The sequence below is a fragment of the Thermobia domestica genome, chromosome 5 (assembly GCF_964235325.1).
Source record: "Thermobia domestica chromosome 5, izTheDome1.hap1.1, whole genome shotgun sequence".
Classification (NCBI taxonomy): domain Eukaryota; kingdom Metazoa; phylum Arthropoda; class Insecta; order Zygentoma; family Lepismatidae; genus Thermobia; species Thermobia domestica.
The window spans coordinates 171179311-171202836 of NC_137458.1; the positions used below are offsets into that span (position 1 = coordinate 171179311).

The window sequence follows — 23526 nt, forward strand, 5'->3', positions numbered from 1 at the left end:
TGATGATGAGAAACGAATGAAATGGTGGAATGAAGAAAGTGGGAGGAAACGGGAGAACCCCGAGAAAACCCACGAGCACGGTGTTTGTCCACCACAAAGTCCACACGGCGCGAGCTGGAATCGAACCAGGGGCCCCAAGCACCGGAGGTGAACGCTCTACCGCTGAGCCACCGCGCCCCCTAATTGAATAAGAAAATCATTCAAAGAAATACCATATATTTTTCCATACAGCAATGGAAAGCAGAAATAAAACATATATCAAATATCAAACTCATTGGAAAAAATAATGTAAAATATTTCAAAATTTATTATTTCCAACAGTGGTACTACCATGTAACGTACAACCTATAAAACAATCCACATCAACAACAAAATATAGGATCCATCTTCTGGATTTTTAAATGAGGCAGTCAAATGAGGCCTGGTCCTTCTAAGGGTATACAACAAAAATATGTATTTATTTAAAATATACAGTGTTTATATGCTATATCAAACCTCTCTCTAAAATAATTAAAGTCCTAAAGTATGGTTGCGTAACTCAAAGATATATATGAGATCTAGAAAATTGTTTTAAGTGATGCCGGCAAAATGACCGCTTGGTCCTTCAAGTGTTAATATCTGACTTCCAGATTGCATTTTGGGACTCAGCAGTGTTTTCAATTTACAAAATACATAATTAAAAATGGTAACACAGCATTTCTAACTTAAGTGCTACCCCAACAATATTTTTAACCACTTGAACCCTCAGAACTCCAATCAATTCCCTCTTGAACATTCAGAAGAAGAAAAACGGGACTGTTCCGGCTAAAACAGGACGTCTGGTTACCTTGGTCAAAGACCGACATGCAAATACAACTGCGAATAAACATACGTTTTGAGCGCGACAGTGCCCTATCTGTATTCCAGGGAGTTTGTCATTTGGGTCCAACGTCTTATCGAATTTAAAAAGAAATGTATGTAGGCCTATTTTCAATTGTGAGTTATCTTACCTTTTCAAAACTCTAACACGCTCAAGTTCTGTATAATTCTAAAACATAGATTTAGATCGAATTCGCAGAATGAAAAGAAAGAAAAAAAGAGAGAGGAAGAGAGATGAGAAAAGAAGGTTTTGGTTGTACCGCTGTTTACCTGATTGGAACAACTTGAGCGAGGCAGAGAACTAAACTTGCCGTTCGACTCGGGCGGAAAGGAAAAACTATACCGTAGCAGGGAGTTCAGGTCTTACTGTTGCCATGTTTTCAAAGTTAAAGATGGAAGTTTTCTTACTGTGTATGTGTGTGTGTGTTTTAAATCTAAAACAGGCAGGGCATAGATATATGTCTCCTCTAGGTTTGTTCAAAGTTTGACGTTTGTAACTTTAATAATAAAGAAGAAAATAGTGAAAAACTTTGCTATGTTTTTTAAATGGGCTAACTTTTAAGGTTGCTAGGGGTACCAGATCATCAGAAGATAAGATTAAAAGGCTAGTAAGTACACTGAAACCACAAATCCTTTTACGCTAAAGAATGGAAACCTGACACATCTTATCACAAAAAAGAGTCTTCCCAAACGACGCAGAGAAATACACGATCAGTGCAAAAGAAATACAAGACCAGTTAGAGCAATTTTTATCAAAAGACCAATTTCAAATAAATCTGGATATTTCTGGTCGAAGATGAAGAAAACAAACCTCAAAACATGCAAAACTGTTTCTAAAAATGCACAAGTGTTTTTAAATGGTAAATTAGTTGAACTTAACTCAAGTACATCTCTGTTTTCAAAACTTCTTTTAGCATCAAGATCAAGTCCTGGTATTGATGTTAAATCTTATTTAAGCCAATATGAATTTTCAGTTGTACCCAAGGTACTTTTCTCTGCGGATGGCAAGATGCATCATTGTCTATCAAAGTATAAGCTAGAAACAATTTTGGAAGAATTACCAAGTGGGGAAAATGAGATCTCTCAGGAGGTACTTATGAGCTGGAAGTGGGGCCAGAGGTAGCTTTTACAATGATGTAGAACATGAAATAGGTGAAAATAGCAATAACTGATTGTATGGCAGAACCTTATCACACTGGTAAACCAGAATATGTCAAGACATGCCAAGGTTTATCACAACATTTTTGTGCGTGTTTTTTCTCGAAGTATGGGAAATATGAAGAGCTACATGTGGTTTTTGATTTATATATAGCTGGCTCTTTAAAAATGGCCACACGCGATCTGAGAAGAAGGAGATCAGACGTAGTCCAATTTCAAATACATCCATCAACTAACATATTAAAGACAAGCTTGAAGAGACTCTTGTCTCACGACCAAAACTAACTTGTTTGCAATTACACTTCTTGAACTAGGTAAAGAACAAAAGAAGAATATTGTAGTGAATTGGCAAAATAATGCAGCAACAACTCATATAGATGTGAAGGAGTTGGAAACAACACAAAAAGAAGCAGATACAAAAATGATTCGTTATGTAGCGTTTTTAAGAAAGCACGGGGCTAATGCAGTTCATATATATTCACCTAATACAGATGTCCTTGTACTTGCGCTAAGACATCCTATTCTCCCCGTTAATACAGGCATCTATCTTGGTCAAGGAATGAAATGATTCGTGCGGTCTAAAACTGTTATATGACAAACCTGGAGCTGTGAAAGCTGCAGCACTTCCTGGACTTCATGCACTTTTAAGGTGTGACACTACTGGATCTTTCGTCAACAAAGGAAAGTTAAATTGGTGGAAAGCCTTCGAAAACACAACAAAAGACGTTTCACAGGCTCTGGAAAAGTTAGGAGACACATTATATGTTCCTACAACAACGGTGTGAACTCGGAAAATTTGTCTGCCAAGTATACATACGAACAGTGGCGGCGGTTGGACGTCAAAAGTGGGGGGGCAAGACATGATCTTAATATTTGATATCAATGTTAGTTTCCTGGTTGCTTGCAACATTTTGTTTGACGAAAGGTTGTATAACTATTAGGATACTGTCTTTTTCCGTTAAAATACCGTATGTCTTGTTTCATATTTATTAAGTAAATTGATAAGAGCAACGCACGTAGATACTAGCCCTTTGTACTCTTCAACAACGAAGATGTAAGAAGATATTTGATTCCTTGCTCATGAATATCTGTCTGGAAAATTGTGTGATCAGATTAGAGGCCTATTTAATAACAAATTTGCAAAATAAATAAAAATAAGATAATATTAATCAAATAATCATAGTAATGTATAATGAGGCTTGTTTTGCAAAAGTTATATTGAAACTGGAAATTAATGAACAACTTATATTTTTTTTTTTTTTTAATTCCACGCATGCTATTATATTTGTTATTACTCTTAGAATGACAGTGAATACTACAAGCATATGCTACGACATTTAAAGACATACTTTTCAGCTTCCCGAAACATGTTCACTGCCATTAAGTACAGTTTTCACTTTCTTGGAATATATCAAAACTCAACAATACTTAGTCACTCCACATTTCAGTTATACAAAATAATCCTAAAACCTAGAATTATGCTGAATTCACTAAATTTAATTGTATATACAAAACTGTATATGTACACATCTAAACTCGTATATTACACTGCAAAATAAATATTCCTTACTGAGCTCCTTACTGGCTAAGCGGTTAGCGTACACGCCTTTGACGTGGAAGATCCGGACTCGATTCCGGGGATTCGGGGGAGCTCACGTGGTTTGGACTCCACGTTGATCATTAGCTCCACGTCTCATATAACTTCGCTGCTGAACAGGATGTTAAACTGAAGAAATCAAATCAAAATATTCCTTATTAGAAAGAAAAAAATACATTTTAGGAACTGTTGATTTTTGTGCAATTAAAGACTAACTTATGAAGGACTTCTTTTCTTGCGAAATGTTATCTCAATTAGTTCCAGAGCGTCTGACTAGCATATCGAGCCCTTGCAAGAAGAAATGAAAGTACGCTCGATTTGTGGCGCTCCAATAGGTTAATTTTTGGGCCATTTTTAGTGGCAATTCAAACGCAATCCCTGTAGTTTTCTTAATTCCGCGGGAAGATAACCAATACGTAGTCATGGAACGACAAATATTTTATGGCACCAGTTTTATTCTATGAACCAATAATACATACAAAACTTTATATTTCCAAATGTAACTATATACATTAATGGGTAATTTCAAAAAAGTGGGGGGGCAACTGCCCCCCTTTGCCCCCCCCCTAATCGCCGCCCATGCATACGAAATACAAAAATCACCGACACAGGTGAAACAAGATGATGGTTATACACTAAGAGACATCTGGAAGATGAAAACCTCCCCCAAGAAGAGGAAGTTTGGAAGCTGCAATATTAAGGGTTAATTTGCAAGCTCATTAATGGCAACAGCATCCTATAACCTAAGATCCAACTGAATTTGGATGGGAAAAAGTAGAAGACAGATATGTACCGATTATGTGTAGAATGCATTCAGCACCTGAAACTATACTTGAACTTATTAGGTGTAGCTGTAAACAGAGATGTTCCAATGATTGTTCTTATAAAAGTCTAAGATTTAGGTGTACAGAATGAGTGCAGAGGTGATGGAACAGTATGTTATAACTGAAGAGGAACCGATGAAGACAGTGATCCTGAGACTGACAGTGAAGAATTTAATATAGCATAATAGTGATGAGAGTGAAGATGACGAGCTTACATAATGATTTTATGGTGAAAAAAAATACTCCCAAATTAGTCATATGCAAACCTATTTTTCTATTTTGAACTTTGATACTAGAACTTATCATAGTCATTAAGGGAAACAAAAGAATGCTATTAATTACAATTATGCTTTAGTTTCTTTTTAACCAGTTTTTCTTAGAACATTTTCTTTAAGTAAAATGTGTGGTTAGCACTGTAAAGCAGTTCTTACTTTAATTACATTAAAAATTACTGTTCGATGCATTATTTACACTATAAATGAATAATAACTGCGAGAATGACCAGATATTGATTGACATATATTTATTTATTTATTTGTACCTTTATACACGCCAAAGAAATCAAGACAATCGTGGACCTTCATATCGCTGCCCATAGAACTGTTTCTAATTAATCCAGCATCATAAATGATATATCGTTGGAAAGCAAATGCAACACAGGTTCTAATTTTTTAAATACTAATTTGTATTATTCTATATCTTTAGGGGGTTACAGCCCTACCTTTAAATGCGGAAAGGGCAAAAACAGGAAAAAAGAGACAAATTTACCCTCTCCCTTCCCCCTCAAAATCCCCGACATCAGTAAAATGCACATCACTGGAAAGCTACATCCTTCAGAAATACATCGACATAAAAATGATCTTCCTAGCTTAATTAGGTAGTGGGATATAAGGGTTTAAAAGTTGGATGCAAGAGCGTTCGAAGGCTACTTTCCGCCATTTTGTTTTTATTGAATATCTGCTCTCTGCACAGAATGCCAAGTTATCACCATGCAAATTCTTATTCTGTACATAAAGACGAAGAGATTGAACCATCTCTCACACTTGTTCGATAATATATCCCATGGGACACCATTTGTCCCCAGACTATAGTGGAACTGCGAGGGGGATAATTCACTTCGACTTCGTTTCTAAGGGTTGTACCATCAATGCAGAACTTTATTCCGAACAGTTGGAGCGAATGTATGCTGTACTACGCCAAAGTATCTTGCATTGGTGAACCAAAAGCGCACCCTGCCGCAACAGAATAACGCAAAACCACAAACGCTTCGAAAAATGCAACAAAAAATGCAGCAACAGGCTGGCATCAAGCTGCTGCCATACCCAACATTTAATATGACCTTGCTCGTTCAGATTACTTTCTATTTCAGTCCATGTCGCACTTCCTGAAATCACGATGTTTAACGAACTAACAGGAAGTGAAAACAGCTGTGAGTGACTTCTCTACCTGTAAAGGCAAGACGTGATATCGACGTGAAATCGACGAACCGGCAGGAAGGTGGATGCAGACATTTCAACATGAGGGGCTATACTTTGAATGTTAACCTGCTTTCACTGCAATATATTAAATACAGGTATGTTGCGTCCCAGAATATTACGAGACTTATGACTCACCCTTGTACTAATCCGGATATTCAGAAAATATGGTAGAAAGAACTCGAGGAAATATAAAGTTAGTAAATCTCTTCCTCTTCTTGCACCACGTTATCGTCACCGGGAATTGAACGCATCATCGAGTACAGCAAAGATAAGCGCGCCAACCACTAGACCAGTGAGGAGTGTGATTTTAGTGTATGTTTTAGACAATGCAAGTGCATTTATGCATAATATGTGCAAAAACCATTCAATTTTTTTTCGAGTAAACCTAATTTATCGAATTGTAATTTTGTTATGATATCAGTATAATCGTGAGTGTACAGTAATTACATAGGTATTTTCTAAAATCTTGTTTGTAATTTATTCCTGCTATATTCGTTGAGTTGATTTTGAGTTTAACGTCCATTTCAGCAACGAGGCTATATGAGACGGGACCTACTGATTAACATGGAATCCGAATCACATGAGCTCCCGCCGAGAATCGAACCCGGATCCTTCTATATTCGTGTAACCTAGTTCAAGGAAAACGCAAAATGCGATAATCGAACCGTTAAATTATAGCTGAAGTTTTTAAAAATAATTTTGGCATATTTTACGTATAGAACAGAACAATCTTACAAACATTAGCATAGCTAGGATAATTTTTAGGGGGCAGTATGGGGGCAATTAAAATCTGAGGGATCATTTGGCTTTGATGTCTTTGCTAAATAAAGAAAAATAACGCACATATTAATTAGATATTGAGTAGCCGTTGTTCGGCTGGTACATCACTGATCTAGCATTAGGGTTTTTCAGGTAAACTGACAAGAGTTTTATTACATACCTAGGTAGATCTCCATCGGATGTTCTAAATTCCTGCCCGTGCTAAACAGGGAGTGATGTTACAGGTAACAAGAGGACGAAAATATTAGGCTATATGACATTTGTTCTCCGGAACCTTGTTTCGGCGCTTGGTCCCAGTAAAACTATGACGATGTAGCAACATCCCACGACAGATGGCAAAACAAATGTGTAACACCACGGAGACTGTCATCGATCGTTACGAAGTAGAGGTAATTTAATTATGTGATTAACAATCAAATGACCCGTGTTCAAACCAGATCTCTGGGCACTTATGTTTGTTAGTATCACAAATGCCTGGACAGATGCAACTCAACTTACACCCAATACTTCAACTAGAAGACGACAGTTTGGTAAGCCTATGGAAAACGGAAACATGATTTTGCTGTACAGTTGATGCACGGGAAACTTGTCCATTTAAGATAAATCCCTATTGTTTGGATCGTGTTGTCAAAAGAGTGTCACGTATCAAAAATGTAATTCGGTGATATTATATATATAATGTATTATTTCACTACATACTACATATGAAAAGAAAGAAAAAGTCACAGATCACACATGAGTTAGAAAATGGTTGAAATTAAGTGAAAATATCCTATAACTTTTAAAATCCACGAGCCCATCAAAGATAACTAACTACTTTTTTGAAAAAAGAAAGTAACATGAGATGTTCTTCTGTATTTTTTTTAACTAATCGAACTTAAACGCTATAAGGAAGGAGTTTACTTCTTTCTACATAAACATTAGTATCATTAAGAATTTTCCTTGGACTTGCTCCTGGTTCGATCCCTGTGGGCTTTGTGGTGGCCAAACACTGTGTGCGTGGGTTTTCACAGGGTTCTCCCTTTTCCTCTCACTTTCTTCTTTCTAACATTTCATTCAATACTATAATCACTATCTTCCTTAACTTCTGTGCATAATCGTAGGACGTTACACTTTAAAAAATACAAGCAATAGATTTGTCTAATAATCTTCAGGTTGTAAATTTTGATCGATATATTATATATATATATATATATATATATATATATATATATATATATATCTGTTAGAGTTTTAATTTTCACATGAGAACAAAATCAATTCAACATATACATTTCTTGAATCAATATATTTCTTGAATTTTAACGAGTAGCTTTGCAGCAGCTTAAGAAACAGGAGTAAGCCTCTTACAGAGCCTGAGGCCAACACCACTTATGGCAAACTGCGAATTTCAGAAATAAATTACGGTAAGTGGAGAGACTACTAACATCAGACATAGTTGTTAACACCGGGTTATTTAAAAAGAAGAAGAAGAAGTGTATCAACTGAGAGATTGTTAAATGCGCGTTCGCGCCACATATCAGCTGAGGAGCGGAAGCAGCAATTTAACTGCCGCCTTAAGGGAAAAAAGAAATGTTCCACAAATACAAAAGAATACTCACGAAATTCGTGTTCTTGGAACCTTTGCCTCTATTTTTTTTTTTCATAACCAATTTTATGACAATAGAAAAGATGTTTTGTTTTTAATTTCTCATCAATTTCAACGGGCTTTCCTTTGTTTCGAAGTTGTTTCTGCCGGCCGTTTGGCGTCACCATGGCAACCGATTGGCGCTTGCTTGCTTGTATATTTGCGCGCGCGCGCGGTCTGTCTTTCTGGTGTGCAGGGTTCATGGTGTCCTTCCTCCGCTTTCTCTCACCTGCGTTTTCTGTGCTTGTTCGTGACGCATGTACCCTACTGGCATTTCCGGAGAGGTAACGGACAATCAGGGAACTCGCTTCAACGCCGAGAGTTTTAGTTGGTGCACCCGTGTTGCACAAGACAGATCGCAGGCAACTTCCACGCGAATACCAAGAGATACGCCGGCTGGGGGCCTCGGAATACGGTAAGTACCACCAGCAGTGTGAACGGGTTTTATTACCTGGTTCTGCAATACATCTTACGTGCAAATCCTACGATCATTTGTTAAGCAGTACTTCACTTAATCCAGTTGAGATATTGATTGCTCAGGTTAGTTTACAACGAAAGCTGTAGGATATGGCTAAATAAAATAATCCTGTGAGAGGTAAGAGCAAGTTTGAATTAATTACTAGGCCTACTTCGTACACCAAAATTCTATCCGTAAGAGTACTTACTTCGGTATACTCTTGGTTTCTTAGTATCTCTGAGTGCAAGGGAGTTATTAAGAGTTGGCCACTCTCATTCTAAGGACTAATTTTAAATTAATTTTATCTGATTGAAGTAACTATTCAATGAATTTGGAAATTTTGGAATTACAGTGAATCGTATGTCAAAATTATTTACAGTGAATCAATGTCTCAGAGGCCTAGATTCTTCCAAAATACATTTTCGTTGCGTTTTGTGAATGAAATTGCTACTGCATTGAAACAATTATGCCCAATTTGATCCTTGACCTACTTACGTTCGTCTCCACTTATCATTATAATATATATTTGAACCAGAATCTTAATTTAAGCTATTAACACATATCTTTCTATACAGTTGCATTCAAGAAAATCAATTCTACTTTTCCGAAAACATCTGTACCTTTCCAAGGTATATGAAAATATTGTAGATTTTATGGTTTCTATGGTACAGTCAGCTACAAAAGTTCTTTCCATTTGCTAAACTTTATTCTGAAAATAACGGTGGTATGGCTGAAACGTACAGAAAATTACATTCTTTTTAATTTACTGAAAAATGTACTCAAATTGTTCTTCCATTCTGAAGTTATTTACGAAATTAATTTCATCAAACGGAAAGAACTTTTGTCTCTGACTGCACATTAATTAAATTCATGAAAGTATTATTTTCTGATTCACGTAAAGTTGAATACAAACATAGCTATCTAATATGTAGTTATCATGTTTCCCGCATGCTCATGTACTTACTGGCCATACCGGGACCAAGTACCTGGATAAAACCTATATATCGTCTGAAAGCTCTTGCCATGAAAAGTACGAAACCGTTTTCAAATCACGGGCAAACCCGCAACCTGACCCTATAAGGCCTAGTTTGTTGGTGTTTGTGTCCCTATGTATGACATATTCGACAGAATGAAAAATGAATGTCACGACGCTTCATGCGTAAGCGCCTGAGCGTATTATGTCCCTTTTTGGCTCATTGCTGGAACGTGACTCGGACAAGGGTTTGATAATATTACTTTGCACCCAGGCATACCCATTTGGTCAGTGTTGCCAATGAATTGTAAATACAATGTGGCATCTGATTTCTCTACTGAATGCATATCCAGGAAACGTGGCATGAAGATAATTCGTTCACTAGAGAAAATATACTGTAGACGTATTCCTTTCTCAACGACTCCAGTTTGTCAGTGTTGCCAAGCAATTATAAAAATGAGAAGGTGTAAAACAAATTCGTACGATGAGACGTTTATACACCAAACTTGGCAGAAATATCATACGACACTACAGCCAAAAGACGTTGAGTGTGACCATCACCCAACCATTCTAGGTTGTCAGTGTTGCCAACCAAATGTAAACAAGACAATGTTGCAAATGGCGTGCGTGCCACTGAACAAATTTATAACAAATGTGACATAAGCAACATTGGACAATGGAAAACCTGGCATGGGTCACAGTGTAATTATGTCCACCAATGTTGTAGACTTCATGTAAAAAATCTTAAATGTTCGCATTGGACGGCAACACTGCTAAACTGCAATGCTTGTGAGACGGGAACCCTCGCACTATATGTTCCATTGTCCAATGCTGCTTATGTCACATTTGTTATATATTCGTTCAGTGGCACGCACGCCATTTGCAACACTGTGATGTTTACACTTGGTTGGCAACACTAACAACGTACAATGGTTGGGAGACGGTCACACTCAACGTCTTTTTGCTATAGTGTCATGTGATGTTTCTGCCAAGCTTGGTGTATAAACGTCTTATCTTATAGAACCTGTTTTACACCTTCTCATTTTTATAATTGGTTGGTAACACTGACAAACTGGGGTCCTTGAGAAAGGAATACGTCCACAGTATATTTTCTCTAGTGAAGAATGATCTTTGTGCCACGTTACATGGATATACATCCAGTGGTAGAGAAATCATATGCCACATTGTATTTATAATTCGTTGGCAACACTGACCAAATGGGTACGTCTGGGTGCAAAGTGATATTATCAAACCCTTGCCCGAGTAACGTTCTAGCAATGAGTCAAAAAAGAAGAATGATAGGCTCAGGCGCTTGCGCGTGATGCATCGTAACATTCATTTTTACTTCTGTCGAATAGGCCATACATAGGATCATGAACACCAACAAACTGGCCCCTTATAGGGTCGGGTTGCGGGCTTGCCCGTGATTTGAAAACGGTTTCGTACTTCTCATGGCAAGAACTTTCAGACGATATATACGTTTTACCCAGGTACTTGGTCCCGGTATGGAATCATCCCTAGTTAGTCTTTCTGAAATGTTCCAAATCCCATATTTACCATTCTATTAATTACATTTCTCGTTGCCATATATCGTGTTTGATATAGGGTTGGTGAGGTGGTTTGGGCGATTTCCAAACTACTCCTATACACTCTACTAACCCTAATATTAAGTTGAAAATATTTCGATTATATTAAATATCAAACAAAACAAATACCTACTTCGCAATAAAAAAATGAAATGAAATCATTGGGTTTTACGTCTCACGCTTATGCCGGTTAGGCTAAAGGAGACGGTGATGATGAGTAAGGAGTGAAATGGTGGAATGAAGAAAGTGGGGGAAACGGGAGAACCCCGAGAAAACCCATGCACATGGTGTTTGTCCACCACAAAGTTCACTTGGCGGGGGCTGGGATTGAACCCGAGACCCTAAGCACCAGAGGTGAACGCTCTACCACTGAGCCACCGCGGCCCCAAATATCTACTTCGCATTTCTGTTTGTCTATTATTATTATTATTATTATTATTATTATTATTATTATTTTGATTGTCTTATATGTAATAATCGTTACAATACACGAAAATCTGAAAACGTCATTATGACGTAATAGCTTACTTTACGGTAATATTACTACAACCTTCACCTCGAATACTTATAAGATATTAAATTAACGCCATCGTAATCAAGTGGCTAAAGCGCTTGCTTTCTGTGCATATTATTCCGGGTAAGGGTACTTAACTCACAAGAGTAGTGCCTCAAATTCCACTTTAAACACGTCCTAGGCTGAAAAGGAGCATTAAACTCCAATCAATCACGAAATTATTCGTTACCTTAACATTAGTACCTAAATACATGCTGAAATTGACAATAGTAAATGCAAGTGCATGCTGAAGTATATAGTAACAGGCAGAGAGAGAGAGAGAGTACTGAAATACTGTACAATCCAGACTTGCACCGAATGTCGCTTTCAAGTTATTAATCCAACACAAAGAGTAAGTAGAGTAGGTATATACAGCGATGTGATTTCAAATGAACCATTTAATTATAATTAGCTTTTGCTTCCTACATATACAGCGGTGCCTACAAGGGCGGACATGATGCAAAGTACGTCACTGGCATTTTAAAGGAAGAGGAGAGTCGAGAAGAAACTGCCTGAAACTGACACTAGTTAGCAACTAAAAACTTGCGGAAAAACTCATTTTTTTACGAGAGAAAAAACTTTACATTCGTTCTCGGGGAGCAGAGGGAGGAGGGGGAGTATGGAATGCCAGAACCATTCAGTAAATTTAAAAGGAGTACTGCTATTCGGGGAAACTATTTCTGTACGAGAATTTAGAGAAGTAAATTATGAAACATTAAGGTAATGGGTCCCCTGATGCACATGTGTATAGTTGTTCATCCACCCTGAGTTTATACAGTACATAGACCAAAGAATGTTCCAGAGATATTTCCATTGCTATACTAACACACTCTTACGTCCAAAATGCATGTTTATAAGCCAAAATAATGAAAATTGCTAGATTTCACTAAACATTTAAGTTCTTTAATTAACCCTTCCGCCCCAGAGATGGGGAATCGCGGAAACCTCATAACGAAAAATCACTACCATGGTTAGGGTCATTAAGTCTAGGTTTAGATGCGAAAATCACGTAGCCAGAATGGAAGAAAGTAGGAGCACTTTCAAACCTTTAACTAGAAATCCAATCGGGAAAGGAACATTAGGAAAACCTACGCGCAGATGGGAGGACAATATTAAGATAGATCTTACAAAAACAGATATACAAAGTAAAAACTGGGTCCAATTTGCTAAGGATAGAAGTCAATGGAGAGCTGTTATGAACGCAGTACTAAACCTTTGGATTCCATAGACCATAAGTTAGTTCTTCCTTCTACCTTTTCGCACTATTAGTTGTTTAAATTTCACAATATACACAAGTATTTACCTTTCAGAATAATACTGTTCATGGATTCTATTCGTGGCCAAGAAAATAATTTGCAGTGACCAACATTCATGAACAGGTGCACTCATCTAATTTCCACCTGTAGTTTTCCTTCTGCAAGAAGTTGATACACATGTGCGGAAACTAACATCTGGAAAGCAGGTGCAAGCCCCAAATATGTAATGAATATTTTTTTTAATCAGATGCTTTTTTTAATCAAATCTTTGATATATTACGATTTAGCGAGTGAGCTAACTACAGCACTATACGAGTAGTTACAATAACTTACAATTATATTTCTACAGTGATAATTCCTTTTAATAAATTACAACCTGGTGTTTTAGTCCTTTTCCTTTGCATTTAGTATTACAGTCAGTTAAGTAAGAGCGTGTTCGGGTTTATGCACAGAAATATTTATTCAAAATCTTTTTTAAATACATGAGTACATTCTACAAGATTAGAACAAAGATGCAATCCTGTCAAAAGGTTGTCCAATCACCACCAGCGTCGATGATTGCCTGACATCTGCGAGGCATGCTTTCGACCAAGCTCACGGCGTATTCATTTGGCAAGAACTTCCAAATGCGACGAATTTCTCGCATTAGTTGCTTCAAAGTAAAAAATTTTCTTCCATGAAGCTTGTGCCTGATGTATGCCCATACATTTTCGATAGGATTTGCATCCGGTGACTGCGAGGGCCAATCATACTTCTTCTTCCACTCAGAATAAAGCTTGCTGCGATGTCCTCTTGCAGGATCCAATCTTCGTTTTTCGAATGAACCAACGTTCAGCAGTGGGTAACAAAGCTTTCTTATAAATTTCAAGCATTTTCGGAGCATTTACGTTGTAGGCAAACAGATGCAACTTTTCAAAACCCAATTTTGAGAAGCAGCCCCAAAGATGAACTTTTGTTGAGTGTTTAACGGTCCGCTGTACTAACCTGTTGGTGGAAGATGACCACGCTCGTGGGACGATAACGTGACCCAACTCGAAGCTTCCTCAGTAAAAATTACATTGCTCCAATCTCGGTCGATATTGGCCTTTGCCCAAGCGAGTCGCTTCTTCATGTGCTTTTCACCTAACAAAAGTTTCTTTATCGAACTGTGACACTTAATGTCATGTGCTTGCAGATGGGTTTGTATAGCTACGTGAGATATATCAACACCGTTTTGTTTCAATTTAGCTGTCCCTTGACGCAACGTTAAGGTCGGATTCCGCGAAAACAAGTTCAGGATCTGCTTTTCGATTTTAGGTGTTACCTTGCCTGTCGAGCCACGTTCCGGCAAGCCATCAATACTTTCTGTCTTTTTATGTCGCTCAACCCACTTACGGACAAATGATGTCGACTTCCTCATGTGCTTAGCAGCCGCTGCATGAGACACTTTTGGACCTTTTGGCTGATTACAGAGGAACACAACCTCGTAGCGCGACGCGTACGCGGCACTCATGGCGATTTACGTGTTTCTCTGGCAAAAATTGAAGGTCAACTGTATCTTTCGTAACAACGCATCAAAGACGAAGGTTCCCTCTATTGACTCATGAAAGAATTAGAGTGATATGTGATACCAACGGCTAGTCATGCAGTACACGCCATTACTTAACTGATTGTAACACCTCATAATTCTTCTAGTGTCACAGTAGTTAGAATGTGTAAAATAGTACGAATAGTACGTTAAGCAGAAAGTTTAGATGACTTATTGCAATTAGTCTCGCATTATGCAATTGTACTGATAGTCTACTTACTAGCGCATTTCGGTTATGTAGGACATACCGAATACAATAATGATAAATATTTTACAAAGAAAGGGGATTAGGTCATGTTATCTTTTTCAATTGTTTTCTTCCCCTTTCTACCAATCACATTGTACAAATGTCAAAATAACATTTTATCAGGAGTAGCTACAGAAGTCAGAAAGTTAATTAATATAATTAAACCGATCACTTCAAAATTTCTCGTAGTTTGATTTTTTGACCCATCATTATTATTATCCTTTGCTTGTGTACCCTATCATAGTGTATTTCATTATATAATTTTGTAAGATAATATTTTTATCCTACATCTGTTCCTTTATTAACTTCAAAGCCATCACTACTTTTGAAACTGACACGCTTATCTGTACTGTTTTCTAATACAAATACATTCGCGGAAAAAGTGATATTTCCATATTAACGTCCTAATCTCATTTTAAGAATACTATCTCGCATTTAACATTGAAACAAAGGTAACAGCAATTAAAAAGGCACGTTGTTTTATAAATATGTCTACGCGTCAGAAATGTTTGCTACTACTACTTTATGATGCATCAAATTCCGACCTCATTCAATACACTAATGTAATGATTAGGAATCAAGTTAAATGCCAATTCTCCTACGCGAAAACTATTTACGAAGCAGTATAACAGCAACGTAAGTGGAATACTGTTTCACATAAGGTCTCACTCTTCTTCTTTTTTTAAAAAAAAAGGTTGCACCACTGCACGATTTTTTTTTTTTTTTTTTTTTTTTTTTTTTTTTTTTTTTTTTTACAAAAAGCAATAAGATTTTTTAATAACAAAAAGCAATAATTTAGAAAATGCTAAGTTTTCGGAGGTTGGGGCTTGGCTAAAATTGATTTTACAGATTTGAGATAAGTAAAAAGCTCTAACATTTAATCTCTACGATTAAGACCTTAATGAAAGAGTTAATAATAATCCTCCTCTTCCATGATAAAATGTACTATTGCCAAGTCTTAGTAGTGTTTATACTTCTTGGTTTAATATTCAACCGAAAAAAAGTGTCTCGAAAGAGGTGACATCCGCGATCACCGAAATTTCAACAAACTGCATACAAAAAAATAAATTAATAAAAGAAAAATATAACTATTAGTTTATGCTATATCAAGTTTTTTTTTTTTTTTTGTGTGTGTGTGTGTGTGTGTGTAATTATTCAATATAGATTTCGTTAATCAAAAACTGGTTCGTTACTTATATGAATATGAATTATCTGTACGAATTCTTCTATATGAATTCGAAACAAAAATGTTTAATTTTAATGCCAGCAATATTTATTAGAATCTAATACAGTGAGTGTGTTATTAATTGAACGAGCGCATTAAATATATCTCTTAAAATCATTACAGAGATTTCTAACAACATATCGAGCGTCAAAACTAACTTTACACAAACATTTACTCCTAGTGTTTATCAACTTTATCACAATTTAGTTCAACAGCTAATTAGTATAGTGATATATTTCTGATGGGCGCATTTGCATCACGGTTTTACCAGAAATTTCATAGTTTATAATGACCAAACTAAATAACTTTATTTCTAAAGTATGTTCGTCGCCGTTAGTGTGCATTTTGATTATATATGGGAGAACTATCTTATGCACGAAGTATACGGTTATAGGTCAGAAACGTATTACATAATTCTCCTAGTGAGGACAAGTGATTCTACTCGTTTCTATAATAAAGTAACAAAATGAAAAACGAAAACAAAACAACAACAAAAAACTCTTTTAATAGCCCTTAACTACATCGATCAAAGAATAACGATTGTCTCAGTTCACTGACAGGTCACTAAAACCTCAAACAACATAACAGAAAATTCAAAAATGTGACAAGGTTACAATTACACATGTAGCTACTATGAACATAATATTCCCAGCAATTCAATGGTACTAAAGAACACAGAAAATGATACACTAATGACATAATGAGCATTTTAAAAGTACACTTACATAGTTACATCATAAAATATGTTTGAAAGCTAGATTGTTAGAAAATTGGGTCATTTATCTGTAATATATATACGGTTTCATTCATTAAATGTTAATTGCTATAGCGTTCTGCAATATCAGATAAACTGCCCATTAAGAAAAAAAAAAAAAAGAAGAAGAAGAAGAAGAAAGAAATCTAGTAAATGTCCTTGTGTAGATAATAGACATCACTCTCTTATTCTCTTTCATTGGAAGGGACAGATAACCACACAATATTGCCTTATTAGTTTCTTTTCTCTGGCTACAATGCTACCCCATTCTAATCCAACACATATTTAGAGCAAAATCTTGTAATTTTGATACAAATATAATAGAACTGCTGAGTTGTGGCTTTTTAAATTCTGGCTTCCACACGCCACCCCTTCAAAACATAATTTTTTAAAAAAATATGATACTATGTGGCATGAATATCTGACCAAGTAGCTACTTCGTTTTCTTATGTTCACAATGTTGTTACCTTTGAAATTATTAGAATTTGTTCAAGGATTTTCTTATGATGCAGTTTTATTTATTTATTTATTTATTTTTTCTTTTCGCAAAGAAGTTGAACGTTTAAAATGAAAGCCAGAATAAAACACTTCACAGAAGCACTTATTAAATGAAATCATACATGTTGTTCTAAGTTCATCAGGACTCACACAAATTTTTGTAAACTATTTTCCGTGACAAAAATTACCTATTTCTCTGACAAAAGTTTAATTTGTCCACTTTTCCATTTTCAGTACATCTGTGCTAAAGTTATACGTGAGCATGAACACAATGAAATCAGTTAATTACGATATTAACACTATCAACCGTTGAGTTTCATGGTCTAGCTCCGATAACTATCAGAACCTGATGAAATTCATATGACACCACTGTTAGAATTTTTTTTTTCAAACAAAAAGTAAAAGAAAATTGGTGCACCTATGTCGAAATTGAGTGATCATACACATAACTATACTATGAACACTGTCAGCCATTACGAAGTGCATTGTCTAGCTCCGAAGACTATAGTTATATTCTCATGAAATTTATTTGGAACAACCGGAAAAGAATGGTCTTTCGAAAAAACAAACAAAAAACACATAAAAATCGGTGCACCTTGTAGAAGAATTATGCTTGAACATATGTGCAACATTACATATTATATATATATATATATATATATATATATATATATATATATATATATATAAACGGGTCGAACTGAGAACTTCTTTTTTAATCGTTTAAAAAGATGAATGCATCTCAGTTCAAAAGGTCAAAAGCGCCACACTCTTGTCTACATTAAGAGATTCAAGATTCTGTAGCGTAACTGATTTCAGAGTTGTAAACCTATCCACAATTCTTGGTACAGTCCGCAGCAAAAACCTGCAACATGAGCATGTAAGTTTATTATGAAACGACGAAGTCTTATGCTCCAAAATAAGTGTGCAGGGGAGGACGCCGAGGTTTCTCCTGCGTGATTCCTGCCACTTAGACGTTATGTTGATTCCCTGGGCTGTTAGGCGTAGTTTTACAATAAACTTACATGCTCATGTTGCAGGTTTTTATACTGCGGACTGTACAACACACCTTGACAAACTTAATGTATCTGTAACCTATCACTCTATACTGTTGTATACATGATCTCTAAATCTCAAATAACTATTACTTCAAAGTTTTCTTCATTATCGGTTTCCCTAACATTAAAGAACTTTTCAATAATTTCCCTGATTTTCTCTGACATTCCCTGATTTTCCAGACACACACACACATACATACATACACACATACAAAAAAAAACATGCATGTCTTTACATCATTTTAAAAATTTGCTTTTGCCCTGCTGCAACAATAATAATCCTTTTTACACAGAACTCCATATTTATTTATTTTTTTAAAGTTAAACATTCCTGAGGGCACTGTAGTTGCAAAAGGGAAGCACCACAGACTTGTACTTTAGAGTGTATGTTGTTGCAGAATGAACTCGTTGAGCGTAAAATACCTCTGAAATTGACACCACTTTTAAAGAGGTACGCCAAAGCGTTCACTTCTGGTGCATGGGGTCCTTGGTTCGAACCCAGCTCGCTCCAAGTGAGTTTCGTGGTGGACAAACACCGTGTGCGTGGGTTTTCTCGAGTTTCTCCCGTTTCCACCCACTTTCTTCATTCCACCCGTTCATTCATTTCTCATCATCACCGGCTCATTTTGCCTAGCCGGCATAACCGTGGAACGTAAAACTTAAATATTTCATTTTCTTTCCAGTCCTCAGTCTCCTTTAGCCTAACCGGCATAACCGTGGGACGTTAAACTTAAAGATTTCATTTTTTTTCTTTCCAGTCTTGGATAAACTTACATTTCTTGCACAGCAATCAAGAAAATCAACATTTTTCGAAGGGTTTCACCGTATCTATGGGTCTCGCCAATATGATCAAAACGCAAAATAGTGCATGTTTCAGAGTGGTAGGATGAAACATTCCAAGTCCAAAAGTACAGCCAACGTAGCCCGACAAGTGCGTCTGCTGGTCTGCGGAGAACTACTGCCAGTATGTGGGAAGACCAAAAAAACAATCATGTAAAGGATTTTTCAGTTGAGTCTATATAAGCCGTGTGATAACTCTTTCCACAAACAACACATTCGAGCACGAGGATGAACGGCAAACAACTGTATGGTCGGTATTAATCGACTGACACGGCAATATGTTGAGTTAGATAAAGTTTGGATATAGTACCTGTCAACTTCTAAACAAATCATTTATTACCATCCCACAAACACCTAGGATCATGTAAACTAGGTTCAAATATGCCGTGAAAGTTTTCCCTCCGGATCCATCGCGGGGACAACTCTCTGCTATAAAAGCAAACTTCCGCTGCACCAAGTTGTGACAAACAAGGTAAATACAGCATACTATGAACACTATGTCCTCGAGCCGTTGTGCCGGTGCGGTGAGGCACCCCTTCTTTATATGGTGAAAAATGTCAAAAGTTGTACATTTACGAAGACACCGAGTCTAGCCATATGACACAAACAATTATATTACATGGACTGCATGGCAAGTGAAACTCTTATTCGGTAATATACCATATTCATACATTCTTACAGACAGGACCGTCAACCGCCACATAGAACACAATCGCTGATGGAGAGCTTTGCGCTTTAGTCCAAGGCTCCTGATTTCATTTCCATGATCAGGAGCTACAGAACGATTTCTGCAACATTTATGTAGTTTGAACTACCACTGTACCGTTTATTGATCTTTTAGGGCATAAATATATATTCCAATACGCAGTAAAACAAATTTTAGATCTGCATATAGTAAGTGTGCATCATTCAAATTGTTATTGTAGGTGCAATATTATACAATGCCATAAGAGGACAGTTACGAACAAATCATACGATTCAGCCATATTGTACATAAAAAGAATCATTCTCAATTGTATGAAACAATTGGCGAAAATACGTAAATTTCATAAATTTCCGTTCGGAAAAAATTTCAAGGTCATCAAGAATTCACAACTCGTAAAATGGATTTTTGAGCTCCTCCAGATGATACCTTTCCACGATTACAAGGGTGACTTAAACATATCCCAATCTTAGTTAGATGCCAACAGAGGAGGAGTTAAGCCTCCACTACGTCAACAAAAGATCATTAATTGTATTATCTGCGGTTGAAACAAAGTGAAATCTCAGAGATATATGATGACTATTAAGCTTAAAAATGGATGGCAAGGCTGGTCCAAGAAACTGCTCCAGTCTGGATTTAAGGAACATATTGAAATATTTTTAAAAGTTTGCAATTAGAGTAAAACCGCAACTACTTATTTTGGAAAAAGCGCATACTGCTTCCTATCAGGTTGAGCCCATATCTATGGAAAGGCTGCATACTCTCGAGTCGCTAAGAGTATGGTGATCTAGTATGAACAGCGATGTACAACAGCTGATTCGTACCCTCTGAGCTTGCTTTTCTGTTGCTAATGTTCTCCTAAAACCAGTAACAGTTTTTGCCATCTTTCACAGGTCCTTTGGACAGAATTCATGCGGTTCTCGAGCAATTAGTCGATTTCCTTTTTCTAGGTGTGGAGCTTAAGGTCTACAAATGCTACCGAAATGTTTACTTGCTTAGAGCGTTTATTCTAGTTATTGTCTTCTCCATAATCTTGTCAGATAATCAATCACCTTTTAGAAACAAGGAATTTCTTGAGTATTGTAGTGAAATGATATGAAACAATTGTTTGTTCCCCTGTATTTGTCAGAAAGTAACGGGTGCGTTGCAAGCTGTCTAAACAGTCAATTAAAGAATAAAATAAAATAAGAACAAAAAATTTAAAACGGTTGTAGAGTTATTGCTCATGTTATTCATAAGTAATTACTTGAAACTAATACTCTTCTTCTGCACACACACACTGACAAAAATTCTGCGAAAATCTCCAGAATCTTATTTTTTTCTTTATCGTTCATGGTACAATGTTCTAAGTCCTCGAAGAACCATAAGGTTGATCGATAAATAAAGCAGGTGTAACGCAAGAATGGTTTAAAGAAGGCTTAAACCTCCTTATACGTAAGAATTACAATTTTGTTCCCTAAATTTATTGAGGCTTATTTTGTAGATGGATTGCGAATGTTTATATAAAGTGTAGTTTCGGGATCAATTAAGAGATTTCACAAACACCAAGTGAAGTTCATTCCATATGGTTCACACAAACATTGTAATAACTGAAGATGGAAGTAATTTGCATAATGTTGATAGAATGGTGAACAACACAGGTAAGAAGAGATGTCGAGGAAAGGATGTAACTAGTGAAGGACTTCAGTCGATAGGAGCAGATATGTGCGATGTCCCGGAATATAAAGCGTCCAAGAAGAAATCTAATGAAGAAACCAATCGGGAAGTCTGCACTGAAAAGAAATCACAAAAACAAAGACCAGATTGATGGGACTATTAAAATACTAGCGTGATTACAATACCTAATTTAATTTCCACGGTGCTTTACCTACTAACACTACTTTTGTAGGAGGGAGAAGGATGTTCGAATAAAAGTGTTCTTATTATAAAATTAGTAACACGTTATTAGTATCACTGATTATTGTTGGAAATACATTATACAATTAGCTAAATATATTTCTGTATGCTGAATAACTCATATAACAGGGTTCCAAAATTAGAATAATGTGGTGTATGAGTATTAACGGCTTTTCACAATAGCTTTCCCGATTATTAATCTAAATTTTAAATCAAAATTGATATAAACATGTACATAAATGTCTTTATTACTAGTGTAATCTTATTTCCGTTTAAATACACATTTATTTCTATTAACAAAGATGTACTCTATTCGCTGCAAGTCTGCACTAAATTCAGTATCAAGTCAAAATCTTCCTGCAAATTTATTTGTTTGAGCGTCAGTAAATACTCTGTAAAATAAGATTCAAGAATTTTTTTCTCGTCATGATAATATCAATCGCCGTATTACACATGGAAAGTACTAACTTGGTACGTTCAAAAGAAAAGAAAAAGTAATGTAAAACCACACTCAGGAATTCTTTTTTTTTTTTTTTTTCTTTCTTCATTCTACTTACAGATTTCTATAATTTCTGAATATTATTTCCGAGGTTTCGACTCGCCCCTGGATTACGGAGGCTAAAAACAAGAAGAAACTTTAAAAACATCAAAGAATAAAATGGAACGGACTTTTCAAGGGAAGAGCTGTGCTGGAAAACACTTTGTCAAGTTCAACGATTACACATAATCACAGATCATTTGATGTGTAATCGCTGAGCTTGAAAAACTGTTCCAGCGCCGCTCTTCCTTTACATCCGTTCCATTTTATTTTTTGATAGTTTTATACTCCGTGACCAAGACTCCAAAAGACAATCGAAAACTCAGAAGTACAAATAATATTCACATAATACTCATGAATTACAGAAATCTGTAAGTAAAATTATATATATATAGGATGGAAGGTAACTCCACCGAAAAACTGAGAGGTTATTCCTTATACGAAATGAAAGAAAAAAGTTCTAATAAACATGGGTCGAAAAATTTCTCCTTTTAGTTATGAACCGCCGAAAATTCGAAAAATCACGTTTCGAAACGCCCTGCCTTAGAAATTATAAGACTTATCCCAAGTAGTTTAAGGAATTGCACAGGAACTAGTATGTGCTCTATCTAAGTATCCATGTTTTACCATCCTTCGTTATCTGCGAAATGAAGTGTAAAAAGGAAGTTGAGGTATAGGGATACTCCTTTAACTACTAATGGTGTGTTCGTTTCGCTTGGACCGACAAATTCTGAAACACTGATATTTAGATAGAGCGCATGCTAGTTCCTGTGCAGTTCCTTAAACCGCTTTGGATAGGTCCTATAGTTTCTAAGTAAAGGCGTTTTGAAACGTGATTTTTTCGAATTTTCGGCGATTCATAATTCTGAAAGGAGACGTTTTTCGATCCATGTTTATTAGAACTTTTTTCTTTCATTTCGTATAAGGAATCACCTCCCAAAGTTTTTCGGTGGAGTTACCTTCCACCCTGTACAGGGCGCAAAATTTCAAAGTCAGACGCACTCGCCAATCCAAAAGTAATGGTCGCCAGTATCTCTCACGTACAAATTATGA

At 36.2% G+C, this 23526-nt stretch overlaps 1 protein-coding gene and 1 long non-coding RNA gene across 4 annotated transcripts in view; one reads left to right on the forward strand and one right to left on the reverse strand.

Annotated features, from left to right (window-relative positions):
- LOC145686274 (sodium-coupled neutral amino acid transporter 9 homolog) overlaps nucleotides 1-23526 on the reverse strand; it is a 348057-nt gene that overhangs the window by 294930 nt on the left and 29601 nt on the right. The gene's annotated exons all lie outside the window — the stretch shown is intronic.
- Nucleotides 8507-19417, forward strand: LOC145686277 (uncharacterized). Its single transcript, XR_014131574.1, has 2 exons — nucleotides 8507-8737; nucleotides 19255-19417. It is a non-coding gene; the product is annotated as an uncharacterized LOC145686277 (long non-coding RNA).